The sequence below is a fragment of the Crinia signifera genome, chromosome 19 (assembly GCF_055691185.1).
Source record: "Crinia signifera chromosome 19, ASM5569118v1, whole genome shotgun sequence".
NCBI classification, from domain to species: Eukaryota; Metazoa; Chordata; class Amphibia; order Anura; family Myobatrachidae; genus Crinia; species Crinia signifera.
Window position 1 is genome coordinate 34135655 of NC_139226.1, and position 13646 is coordinate 34149300.

General features: G+C 47.6%; 2 long non-coding RNA genes across 2 annotated transcripts in view; one reads left to right on the forward strand and one right to left on the reverse strand.

The window, feature by feature from the left end:
• Window positions 1–12123, forward strand: part of LOC146042356 (uncharacterized) — a 49626-nt gene extending 37503 nt beyond the window's left edge. The window contains exon 2 of the long non-coding RNA XR_014463846.1: window positions 10823–12123. This is a non-coding gene — a long non-coding RNA (uncharacterized LOC146042356). The remainder of the gene's footprint in view (window positions 1–10822) is intronic.
• Window positions 1–13646, reverse strand: part of LOC146042355 (uncharacterized) — a 69998-nt gene that overhangs the window by 32728 nt on the left and 23624 nt on the right. The window lies entirely within an intron of this gene.

Consider the following 13646-nt stretch of genomic DNA (forward strand, 5'->3'; position numbering starts at 1 on the left):
ACGTCTATTTTTATCTCCTAAACTCATTTCAGTCCTGATTCTCCAGTCTCCCCGCCAGAGGAAAACGCTTAACCTGTCTGAAATGACATCACTGAGTCACAGCTTTTCAATGATTGTGATAGAATAAACAGGAATGGAAATGAGGTGCGAGACTTAACACCATTTGTGCTGTATAATTTCCTCATCTACTCCCCAGTGTTTGCACTACATGTACTGTATATACTAGATCAGTGGTGTCAAACTCATAGCCCTCCAACTGTTGTTGAACTACGCATCCCAGCATGCCCTGCCACAGATTTTATATAATGGATTGCTAAAATTGTGGCAGGGCATGCTGGGACATGTAGTTTCACAACAGCAGGAGGGCCATGCGTTTGACACCACTGTACTAGATGTTCTCAGGATAGCAGGCTGACTTCAGCACTTCTGAACACCCCCTTCTGCACCTTTTGTCTGACCATCCAATCCGCAAGACTTTATGGCAACACAGGATTCAGTCGGCAGGTCGACAGTAATAAGGTTGACAGTCAATTGGTCGACAGGCCATGCAGTGCCAGATTAAGGTCTGAATGGGCCTGGAGCTGAAAATTATCAAGGGCCTATTATGCGCAATAATAGGGGTTGTGGCCAGCACCTAATAAAGTGGGGGGCGTGACCAGTGTTCTGGTTGGGTGGTCTGCTCATGGGTGTGTCTCTATTTGTGTAAATACTTTCAACTAAATATATATGCCTGGAAAAGGCAGGGGGTTGGCCAGTGGCGTAGCTTGTGTAAGGCAGCCCCCACTGCCACTTGGGGGAGTGAGCGGCAGAGCGGGGTCTGTGTGGGCACCGGCACCCGCCCGGCGTACTAACAATCATCTGACTCATAGGCGTGTGCACGGGGGTACTGGGGGTGCACAGGCACCTCCTAATGACCCCTGCACGATTGCAGCACCTCCAGTGACCGGCATCTGCAGCACCCGCCCGTGGCCCAAGCAAGCCTACTTCCTATTGATGACACTCCCCTCCGCAGCTGCTGTGCCTGTGTCACACTGCATTGCAGGCAGCAGCGTTGCCAGCACAGAGGCTCCCTCCCTCCTCCCTGGGTCTAATAACCCGAGGGGGCGGAGCTACACGAATGGAGGGTGCTACAAGGAAGGAAGACTGTCTACTGGAAAAAAGAAGGAGAGCTGCCAGCCTGAAGTGTCCTGAACTAGTTGAGTAAAATGTGAGTGTACTGCAACTGGTGTGGACATATGTATAGGCAGCACTACTAGTGTCAGCAAATGGTGTGGGCATATGTATAATCAGCGCTACTAGTGTCAGCAACTGGTGTGGACATATGTACAGGCAGCGCTACTAGTGTCACCAACTGGTGTGGGCATATGTATAATCAGCGCTACTAGTGTCGGCAACTGGTATGGACATATGTATAATCAGCGCTACTAGTGTCGGCAACTGGTATGGACATATGTATAGGCAGCATTACTAGTGTCACCAACTGGTGTGGGCATATGTATAATCAGCGCTACTAGTGTCAGCAACTGGTGTGGACATATGTATAGGCAGCACTACTAGTGTCAGCAAATGGTGTGGGCATATGTATAATCAGCGCTACTAGTGTCAGCAACTGGTGTGGACATATGTACAGGCAGCGCTACTAGTGTCACCAACTGGTGTGGGCATATGTATAATCAGCGCTACTAGTGTCGGCAACTGGTATGGACATATGTATAATCAGCACTACTAGTGTCGGCAACTGGTGTGGACAAATGTACAATAATGCACAATATGCTTCATAAACAGGGGCATTGCGCGCCAAAGGTGCGCATTAAAAATTTACACCATAATGCCCATTACATGTTAAGCCACACACCATAATGTCCATTATGTACACAAAAATACCTATTAAAAATTATGCTATATAAGTGCTGCTTACCTACATGCTCATTGCTAGGGGTTCCATGCTCATTGCCAGTGGTTCCATGCTCATTGCCAAGGGGGAATACATGCTCACGGTAACTGGGGGCATGTCACCGCTGAGCAGAAATTACAGCCATTGACAGCTGGGCAGAGAGCAGGGGGCAGCCCTGCTGTATTCAGAGCACTGCAGGTACCGGCTATTTGAAATAATACCCATTTCACACCAGAAAATGCAGGGACTTACCCGCGAATATGGTCCAAGGAACATGCAGGGACATTCCAGGGCTGGCCCCTTTTACACCAGCCTAGTCCCTTCATTTTCTGGTGTGAGGGGGGAGAGAAAACCACATCACCACCCCCCCCCCCTCCCCTTAAACAACCAGCTATATCTTCAGAACCAGCTGACCCATTTACATGTGGGCTTTGAATGATTTTGGTCCCGTGAAACTGGGCCATTTGGTTCCAGAGAAATCTGCCCTTAAACAACATGAACAGCCATGAAATTACATTTCAGAAATAAGAAAATTGGTTTACCTGCACTACCTCTAGAATCAATGAACCCATATGGACCAGCCTGGTATCAGATTGAAGGCCCAGCGATTTGGGTTTGACTGAGATCCACCTCGAGCTTCTGTGATGCCAGAGGGGGAACTGGCAGCCGTTGGAACCGGGTGGGGATTGGAATTAGCGGATACCATGTTATCTTAGGGGGAAAACTTTCCAGCTTTGCCTGGCGGTATCTCCGGTTACCGGGGGGCTAGCAACGCGGGGCCGGACTCGTTGGAAAGCCCTAGCCCTTAGCTATTTGGACAGTGGGCCTGGAGCTGTAGCTCCATCAGGCCCATTGTTAATCTGGCCCTGAGGCCATGTGTTGACACATGTAAATGTTTGACATACCTCACGTCAACATGGTCAAAAGATCTACACAAACAATGGGTCAACATTGCTTGTGTCCCCTATGGGGGAAATTTACTAAGATGGGAGTTCTATTTCACATGGGATGTTGGTATGGGCAACCAATCAGAATACACTTTTATTTAGCACCTGCTAGAAGATAATAGATAGTATCTGATTGGTTGCCCTCGGCAACATCCCATGCAGGGGGACGCTTCAAAAACTATTGTCAGGATGTGATTGGCTGCATTAGCCCACCTCTCCACCTGCCCCATTAAGAAGGTCTCATACTGTACATCTCCCCTGGGGTGAAATACTGTACTGCAGGCATGTTCAAATGATGGCCCTTCAGCTGTTGTAAAACTACAAGTCCCATCATGCCTTGCCACAGTTTTGCGATTAGGGAATGTTAAAACTATTACAGTAGTAGTAGTGGTGGGTAGAACCGCACAGACCGAAGTCATGTGCTAATCAGTGCCAGTGCCAGCCATTTCACCGCCCCAGGCAAAATGTGGGGGGGGATTGTGGGTGCTGCTCACCTGGGAGTGGGGGTGCGGCCGACCCGCCACCCACCCGCTTCAGCGCCCGGTCCACCGCAGGTGGGGGGACGCCAGGCTGCTCAATTGCTCCACGGGGTGGGGGGTGCACGCGCCAGTGTGCGCCGTTCATCTGCTCCAGTGTGTGGGACAGATACTGGCGCCTTTCACCTGCTGGCTGCTCCACGGAGGGTGGGGATGCGGCAGAGCAGACCCGGCTCTCACCTGCTCCAGCGTCTGGTCCGGGGAGGGGGGGGGTTGTTGTTGTTGCTGCACCAGCGCCACTGGGATGGGGTAATGCGGGCGCCGTTGACATGCACACACTATGCAGGAGTTGTTGGTAAATCAGGGTGTGCTGGTGTGAGGATGATCACACTTCATGCCGCCCTCCAGTGGCCGGCGCCCCAGGCAATTGCCTAAAGCTGCCTAGTGGTGGCGCTGGTGCCAATTCAATTGAAGGAATATGAAGTAACCAATATATTAGAATACTTGTGAATAGATTCTGGTAGTCATTAATTGGTGCTGCGCTCAAACATTCAGTAAATTGGACTGAATATACAAGGGTTTGTTTGCAAAGACGCAAACGGAAAGGCAAATGGGCTTTTTGGGTGCACTCTTGGAAATGAACAGTTTCAGATGTGTTAGTGATTTAATTTAAAACTTAACTTTTATTAGACTTATCGTACTAAAAGTGTTCAACTTAATAGACAATAATAGATATTACTTTATAAAACAAACAATGTCCGCATATGCAAATCCTGCTCTGCTATAATTGTTTAATCAGTGTACATGCAAGACAATTGTACGGTTCAAGTTACATTGATATCAATTTACTAGTAACAACGATCATTCAGATTCTTGGCTTAGCAATATAATATTACTTTCTCTGATTAATCACCAAGGTGAGAATAATTGGATTTAATTAAAGTCCCAATTGTTCAAATCAACAGTAAATCTGTTTTTTGAAAATCATAAGTTCACTTTCGTGTTTGTGCGACTGGTCACTTCAAGTAGCCCCCCCCCCCCCCCCCCCCCACACACACACGCGTTATCACTCAAAATATATTAGATTTCTATAATAATGACTGTTGGTTAAATTGCTACCTGTGGCATGGGTTTGTGGCTTGGAAAGCCACCAAGGTAGGACAACAAAAAGGTAAGGAGGAACTCCTGCAGTAGTTTGCTCCTAAGCATCTGCTGTCCGATCACCTACCCTGCTGTACATACCCAGATATTCAGTAGGAGTTTCCTCTCTGATTACTGGTCTGGCCCCTCATTGGTTTAATTAGGTTCTACCCTCCAGTGGGGTATGGTGGTACAATCTGCAGGTTGGTATCAAATGAGAGTACCAGGTTGACTGCTTCTAGGAGGAAAACTGAAAAACACTTCTGCTGTCGGGCTAGGCATGTGACGCCCCCTGATGCAATCAACAGTGCAGGGAAGGCATCATCTGTCCAGTCGGATGAGAGAGTGTTTGAAATATAGATAAGACATAAATGTTCAGGTAGTGAGTGTGCACAGGCTTCTGCTTTCAGGGATCTGTAGTTCACGTCGAATCCCTAATGAGAGAGTCTTATGCTGGTCACTCACATATCCTGGATAGTATAGAGCAGGCATGTATTTGAATCCACAAAAAACTGTTTAGTGATAAGATAAGATAAACTCCAACTCCAGGGGAGACAAAATTCACCCATCAAAGGTGATTCTGATAAAGATATTTGCATTATATACTGTACTAGATTATAAATAACAAACTACCCTGGTCAGTACAATTCTCTCCCTCTCCCTCCAGATTTTCTCTCTCCTCTAAACTCTATACGGTACTTATGTACTAGCAGGGTGCCCGGCTACACTACGCTGTCAACGTACCTTAGGCTACATTGTCAGCGTAGCCTAGCCGGGCGCCCTGCTAATATGTGCGGACTTACTGCGGGCGGCGGGGCTTGACCGGCAGGGCTTGACCAGCAGGCTCGGCGGCGGGGCTCAGCGGCGGGGCTTCATCGGCGGCCTCTGCGGGATGAAGGACGGGCAGCTGGGCTTCAGCGGCGGCCAGGCGGAGAGGGGGAGATACAGCCTGCGGTGGGGAGAAGCGTCCTGGGGCGGCAGCAATGGACATCATTCAGCGCAGTGCCATTGGGGGAGCATCACATGGTTTCCCTGCTCCCCCAGCGGCACTACACTTTTTAATTAACTCCAGGCCCACGTGGACACTGGGGTATGACCAGGGACGGATTATAATGGAGGCACAAGGGGTCAGTGCCCCTGGGCCCCCCACTAGCTAGGGGCCCCCTGTGGTTGGCATGTATTTTTCAAAAAAAGAAATTAAATATTTTTTTTTTAGCTTAAGGTTTTGTGCATGGGAGTGGGGTAGTGCTGCAGCTTCACCTATCTGCCAATGTGACAATGATTAATGGTGCTGAGCATCAGGAGCCAAGGCACACTGATTGCACAAGTGTGCAGTGCATTACTGGGAGTTGACTAAGTCCCATGACACTTTAAACCAGAGGGCAGAGGCTGAGAGGTTTGTGCTGAGCTCTAATTGGTGGAGCTCATTACATGCCCATGGAGAACAGCAGCAGCAGCTTAGTCATGGGAGGGTTTTTAATCAAAGGCAGCACTAGGACTGTGAGGTCTCCTACAGAGTAAGGTGCAGAGGGACAAACACAGGCTTTTCATATGGTACAGTATGTATTTATGTGTGTGTGTGTGTGTGTGTGTGTGTATATATATATATATATATATATATATATATATATATATATATGCAGTTACCCATTGACCAAGTTTATACTGCCTTTACTCTGTGTTTTGACAGTGTAATATTCTCCCATGCAGTGTGCGGCCAGTAATGACAAGTGCAAGGGGGCCCCCTGGCTAAAGTACCCCGGGCCCCCCGAAGGCTTAATCTGGCACTGGGTATGACGTGGATAGTGGGGATATCACCATTATGTATTAGCACAGCTCCAACTACATAAATTACGTAGTATACATAAGTTACGTAGTTTACGTAGCCAGCATAGTGGTGTATTGGTATTCTCAATACACCACTACACAAACTACGTAATGGGTGCCCTGCTAATACATAAGTACTCTCTACACCAGACCTGGCCAAAAGGTAGATCCTGATCTACCAGTAGATCTTGAGGCATCCGCTGGTAGATCACGGCCAAATTAACAAAATACACGTGAACTTGAACATCTGACGTTTCAGAACGCCAGCTCCCGGTAGTGCCCCTGATGTCATGACGGCACCGGAGTGCTGTGAAGAGCCCTCTGCAGCTGCTATATATCAGTCTGGCCCCACACCCACATATGCTGGGCTTACCGCTCTGTACCAGCACAGAGGCTCCTCACAGCACCAAGTACACCCTGAGCGACTCCTGGATGTAGTGTGTGGGGTGTAATTGTCTGATATGGGTAGTACAGTGGCTGCAGGCTGATGCTGCTGGAGTACAGCCGCTGCCTGCTCCGTTGATACAATACCCGAGTGGTTCCGTGCTTGTGTCCTGGTTATCAGTCGCTGGCTGACTAATAGATCCTATAACAGAAGAAAATGGCTGTGCGCTGTCGGACCATGGTTTTTGTTTGGGTGGTTACTGCGCTATGTGGTGGAAGCGGCTTCTTTATAACAAGATACTTAGGGGATGGTAAAAAGCGCTAAAAGAAAAAATTCTGAAAAAATGGGGTAATTATTTTGAGTGGTACCTGTAAATGAAAAAGTGGTTAGTAGTAAATGTTTACACCCTTTTGGGGAATATGTAAAAGGGATATGTAGAAAGGATGGACTAGTGCTCTCCCTAAGTCTGACCCTTACGTGCTTCCGGTATGATGATGGTACTCCGTATGCCAGATTAGGAGCAGCCGGGATGCCGCCTGATGTTGTTGCGGCGCTGTCCCGTCCGTCTGACTGTCTGATCGGCAGGGCGCACTGTCAGAGCCGTCGCTGGATGTTAGTTGCGGCTATCTCAGTGCGCGTCCGTGACTGCCGGAAGTCGGAGATCGTGGAACCGGAAGTTCGCCGCGGCCGCTGGGCAGGGTTTCAGGGTGAGCTTGAGAGCAAGTGTGAGAGTCCTCCTTACGGGTCCAACGGAGTACCATCATCATACCGGAAGCACGTAAGGGTCAGACTTAGGGCCTTATTCTGGTTGGAGCGGCCGGGCCGTACGCGCACGTCCCGGGGTTTTTAATGATCTGCGCATGCGTACATTCGCTAATGCGCAGGCACGAACACTCCACAACGCTCACGGACGGGTCTCTACGTGCGAAAAAACCTGTACGCGAGTGTACGGGCATTGGGGGCGGCATAGGGGCGTGATGAGGGGAGCGGCCGAAATAATGAGGGAAAATGGGCGTAAATATGGGCGTACACGGGGGTGTGCACCAAAAATGAGCGGTGCTACTACCGCACGATCGACTAAGGCACCGTTCATTTCGGACACAAAACAGGCGGCCGCCAACCGCCATCTCAAACCACCCCTACAGATACCGCATGCCAGCGTGCGCCTGGGTTAGCTAATTTACGCGGATTACTACCAAACACATACACCTGAATGTAATAACCAATGCTGCAGTCTATTAAGTCCAAACCATGATTTCACTACCTGCAAGCCACACACAGCACTCTAAGCTTATCTTTCTATACTTCTCTACATTTAAAGGTTTGTTTAATTTAAGGTAAGAATCTTTGTAAGACCTGCTTATATATGCAAAGGTAGGTATTTGTTAAACAGTTAGACACATTCACTACGTGCTTTCATAGACTTTACACAGTAGCACACTCAATCGACACAAGTCGACATGTGTCAACGTGTTCACTCTAATACAAACATAGGTTTTGTATTTATGATACAATAACATAAACCACATCTAACACCTACAAAGGATGTTTCAGCAATGTTTTAATCCCATGGCCACTATTTTGCACATTAATTAATTCAATTAATTAATTAATTTTCATAATTATAGTTGAAAGGGAAGATATGCTGGTCCATATATGTGAAGGGTATGTCAGCGTACACGGACGTACGCTCACTCTCACGAGCGGTGACATAAGCTGACTTTTCTATTGAAAACAATAGGGACCCGTCCGTGCAAGCTGGCGTACGCTCAGATAGCCGCAAGAAGTCGGTGGGAAGACGGCCGAGAGACGTCCGTAAACGGTGGTGTACGCTCAATTGTACGCCAGTTGTCGGAGTGTAAGGGCTGGCCCGTCCGTGTACGTTGGCGTACGCACATTTGTACGCCACTCCCCTTCGACGTTGTTTCTGGCCGTACGTATGCGGCTGAGTTGTGGGTGGACTTAACCCCAACGGCCGCGTGCGGATAGCGTACGTTAATAGCGAACGTACGCACGTTTGGCCGCTCCGATCAGAATAAGGCCCTTAGGGAGAGCACTAGTCCATCCTTTCTACATATCCCTTTTACATATTCCCCAAAAGGGTGTCGGACCACGGTGTAACAAATTATGAGCAATCACAAATATTCTGTTCAGGCAGCAGTCAGATGCGGGTACTTGGACCACATATAGAAAGATCACAAAGAGAGAAAAAGACAGACTGTGCTAAAATAGAAATCAAATGTAATCCAAAAATAAACATAAAGGTATCAGAGCAATTAAAATACAAAATAAAATCTATCAATATGAAACCAATTTCATTTGAAGGTCACTATGGCCAGTATTAGTAATACTATTAGTAATCCAATCACATATAGCATCTACCATTCTTATATATGTGATTATATAACTAATAGTAGAGAAACGTGTATGCTGCATGGGTGTATATTGTGTGCAGGTATTTTAGCAATTGTCCGCGTTGATCGTCCGTGCGAATGTGGGGCAGAGAATCGGCTGGCCTGCGAGGCGTGAGACTTACTTTTACCGAGCGAATGATTTTAAGCTCAAACAGTCCGAGCGCTCTCACAGTGGAACGAAGCCACCGCCCAGCACATGTAGTCACCACCCAAGTATACGCCCTGGTTACCGCCTAGTTGTGCCCAGATTTGTGGCCGCGCCAATCCATATGCCCACATTACGACTACTGCCTGAGTTTGTTCGCTAGCGTATTTCTACTCATATGGTCGCGAGTGTGCACGGTTGCCCAAACCTACACATGCGCCTTGCGAATGGTACGCATGCGCAGTGGGCTAAGATACACTCAGCAAATTAATTGGTGTCCGAGCGAGGCAAGCAGAATGTGGCCCTATGTGTGTAAGAGCGATCAGCAAAACTAAATCTATTGTGGGAAGCATAGGGCCTGTGAGCCTGGTTCAGAGGTGGATGCTATGTATGTATGTATGTAAATATATATATATATATATGTATGTACTGTATGTATGTATGTTTGTGTATGTATGTATGTATGTATGTATATGTATGTGTGTGTATATGTATGTTTGCAGGGCCGGCCACTGGAGGGCGGCAGTTCGCCCCTCGCCCCCCGTGCAAAGGGGGTCCATGGCGACTTCTCACAGGAGCCTGCAGTGGTGTCCTTGCCGCGCGGATACCTGCGGTGCTGAGTATAAAGCTGGCGGCGGTGGGGGGTCCCTTCAGTGAATAAGAAATAACTAGCGCTATGCGGTGGCGCGGGAAGCGCTTCTGTTTTAAAAACACTGGCCGTACGGCGCACGCTGATTGGCTGAGATTCACGCTGATTGTGCAGTTCTTGATTCTTATGTATTTATATCTACAGAAATATACAGTTACCATCTCTACTGGCAGCAATGCCATGTGCAACTGTGCCCGCCATCGTACAGTTAGATTTACGGGTCTGCAGTTTCCGGTACTTTCATGCATGCGGAAAATAGCAAAACAAAATATCAGTACATGGGCCACCTCTGAATCAGGCCCATTGACAATGGTAGATCTCCGCTAAATATGTGAACTAAAAGTACCTCCCAACATGACCCATTCAAAGAGGGACAAAATGCTCTGCTCCTGGACTTGCTGCCAGTGGTAGTTGCAGAGGTGGGACTGCACCAATGTCGCAAATTCAAAAAGGGGAGCCACACCTGCCAGTGAGTCCAGACTGTGGTGTTTAGGGTGGCAGTTGGTGGGGCTCCCCTATCTGAATTGTGGACTGTGCTGCAGCCCTGCAACTGCCACTGACATGAATGTCCAGAAAGAGAGCATCTTATCCCTCCTGGAATGGGTTATGTTGGGAGGTATTATTCCGGGACACAAAAATCTGGCCACCCCTGCTAGAAAACAATGTAACTACAGTGAAAATTGTGTTCATATAAAACCTCACATTCCCAAAGATTTATAGGGAAATCCTGCCATCAAATAATATATTAGATTCTGATGTGAATGTAATATTTAAAGTGAGAAGTGAAATCACATTTCCCTCAGGTCAGTCATGCAAAAGACAAAGGAGCTGTGATGTCATAATGGGCCTCAAACCACAAACTGGCCAATCAGGTGGGGTCTGTGAGGTCATAGTGATGTCATAATCAGGGCTGTACTGAGGCTGTCTCACTCATTCACCTCACAGAACTCCGGGCAGTGCGCAGCTCACCAGCAGGAGGACATACTCACATAAGGTTAGTGACTGGACAGAGATAAGGGCAGGTTAGTGCGATGCGGCGGCAGACTCGAAGCGCGACTACTGTAATATATGACTGATCACCTGACCGACAGGACAGTATTGGATAAAAACAGAATCTCACACCTAGGGAGGCAGAACCGTACCTAGCAGCCATTAGGGCTGTGACTGGGACACCTAAGGGCGGTGTCTGGATGGCGCTGGATAAACCCTGTATGGAGCGGTTAGGACGTGTCGCAAGGCACTAAGGTGTCCTATGCTGCATCAAGTCCCCCATTCGGATCCCTACTTATTAATGTGCAGGAGTGTGAGAGATGTATATTGTGCTTTAGCCATTACTTTGTTATTATCTGATACTGTTGTTATAGCTTTATCATAGTTTGGGCTCCATGTAAGAGTGATACTAAATACTGGCAGCATATTGTGTTAGTGTCAGTGTGATACGCAGGATATGCCGCTGGTATTTACCATCACACACAGTATCTTTCCAGCGAGGACCAGCGGTGTCCCCTCCTCCGCTGTATCCTCTGCTGTGTTGCCAGCAGCCTGTTGGCAATGGGTTACTGACTAATGCACATACATGACGGCCGTCTGTGTATGTGTATAGAGATCAGACCCGGTGGGGACATAGGAAACAGAGTTAGAGCTGTCCTATATATATCATTGCAGCCCTAACCCCTTATAGCACCAGAGACGAGTCCTAAAGGGGTTCTGGCTGATTCTTACATGGAGTCCTAATACTAATGGGTAGCTAGCTACCTTGTCTCTTTCCCCCTACCTTGTCTCTCTCGCCCCCTACCTTGTCTGTCTCGCCCCTTTACCTTGTCTGTCTCTCCCCCCTACCTTGTCTCTCTCCCCCATTACTGTGGACATGCGCGTGCCCCCCGGTGCCATCGGGTGCGTTCTTCATCATCTGAGAAAAAAGTTAAAATACAGATTTGGGGTGACAGAAGGGATGACGGGTTATATAAGGTTAGTGGGTGGGTGGTTTGGGCAAACTCTGCAAAGTCTCTTAATGCCTAGAGGGACGGGCAGTCCGTCAGCCATGGGTCCCCAGAGGTTTCCCCCACAGGGGGTTTTTCCTCTCCTGAGTGCTGATGGATGACTCCACCATCTTGTTCCTCTTATAGGACAAGTGTGTAAGAGTTCTGGAACAATCCTGTTCCAGTATTCCCTATTTTATAATGCAGAGCAAAAATAATATATACATTTTACTTAAAATAAAAGTTTGAATTTATTTATTAAATATATTTTGTGTGAATTTGTCTTTATTTATATTAATAAATGCTCCAAAAGGTCAGGAGGTCGCAGTGAGGGCTGGTGGGTAAATGAGATTAGAGGTGGTAATGGAAAGTAAATGGATTAGGCTTACACCCTGATCTCTGAGGTAACCATACAAATGGGAGGGGCGTATGGAGTAGGCTTACACCCTGGTCACTGAGGTGACCATACAAATGGGAGAGGCGTATGGAGTAGGCTTACACCCTAATCACTGATGTGACCATACAAATGGGAGGGGCTTATGGAGTAGGCTTACACCCTGATCACTGAGGTGACCATACAAATGGGAGGGGCGTATGGAGTAGGCTTACACCCTGATCACTGAGGTGACCATACAAATGGGAGGGGCTTATGGAGTAAGTTTACACCCCGATCACTGAGCTGACCATACAAATGGGCGGGGCTTATGGAGTAGGCTTATACCCCGATCACTGAGGTAACCATACAAATGGGCGGGGCTTATGGAGTAAGTTTACACCCCAATCACTGAGCTGACCATACAAATGGGCTGGGATTATGGAGTAATGAATCAATGCCTCCGACTAATATGTGCTCAAGGTTTGGTAGGGAAACATTATATTTGTATGTGTTGTATGTGAATAATGCAAGTCGGTTATATGATATATGGGTTATTAACTCCTGATAAATAATAATAATAATAATAATAAATACAAATAAAAACAAGATTTAAGAAAGGAAGAAGAAGAAAAAGAAGAAGAATTATATTTCTACAATATTTTCTCCAATTCGGCACAGGACACGTTACAGATAACGTGAACGTATTACAGAAGTTTAGGTTTCAGAGAATACAGAAATAATGAATAAAATACAAAGGTGTGACAGACATTTTGTGTTATCGATGCCAAGGATTATTCCTCCTACGCACATTGGGATTAGGAGAGATCATTGCATAACCAGTCACGGCTCTTTCTGCACAGGAGAGTCCCAGGCGAGGCGGCCATCTTGGACGCAGTACGTAGGTTAAAATGTGCAATTAGCAATACATGACAATAGGACATACAAGGGTAAAATAAAAAGCAAGCTATACCCCTTTCCCATCGCACCTACTGTGATTACCAGGTTCATGCCGGTTTCTTGCCGGTTCGACCCGGTAAGTGGTGCGATGTGAAAGGGGTTACTGGGTCCTGCAAAGCGGTAGCAACACGGCAATATGAACCAGTAAAAAAGAAGGGTTCTTACTGGTTCGTTGCCGTGTTGCTTTGCGGTGTGAACAGGTTAATAAGGTCGAGTGACTCGTTTCCCGTTCACACCAATGGAAGAGGCAGTGCTTGGAGCAGCACCAGCACTAAGCGTTGCCTCCTCCACCTCCCCCGATGATGCTCTGCCACGCCCCTGGGTGAGGTCAGCGAACTGGCAATATTGGCAGTTCGCTGAGGGGATGTGAACAGAGTAAAATGCAGGGTTGTCCAGGGACTGAACCGTTTCAAAGTCCCAGTGCGACACTGCATTTTGTGATGTGAAAGGGGTAGAA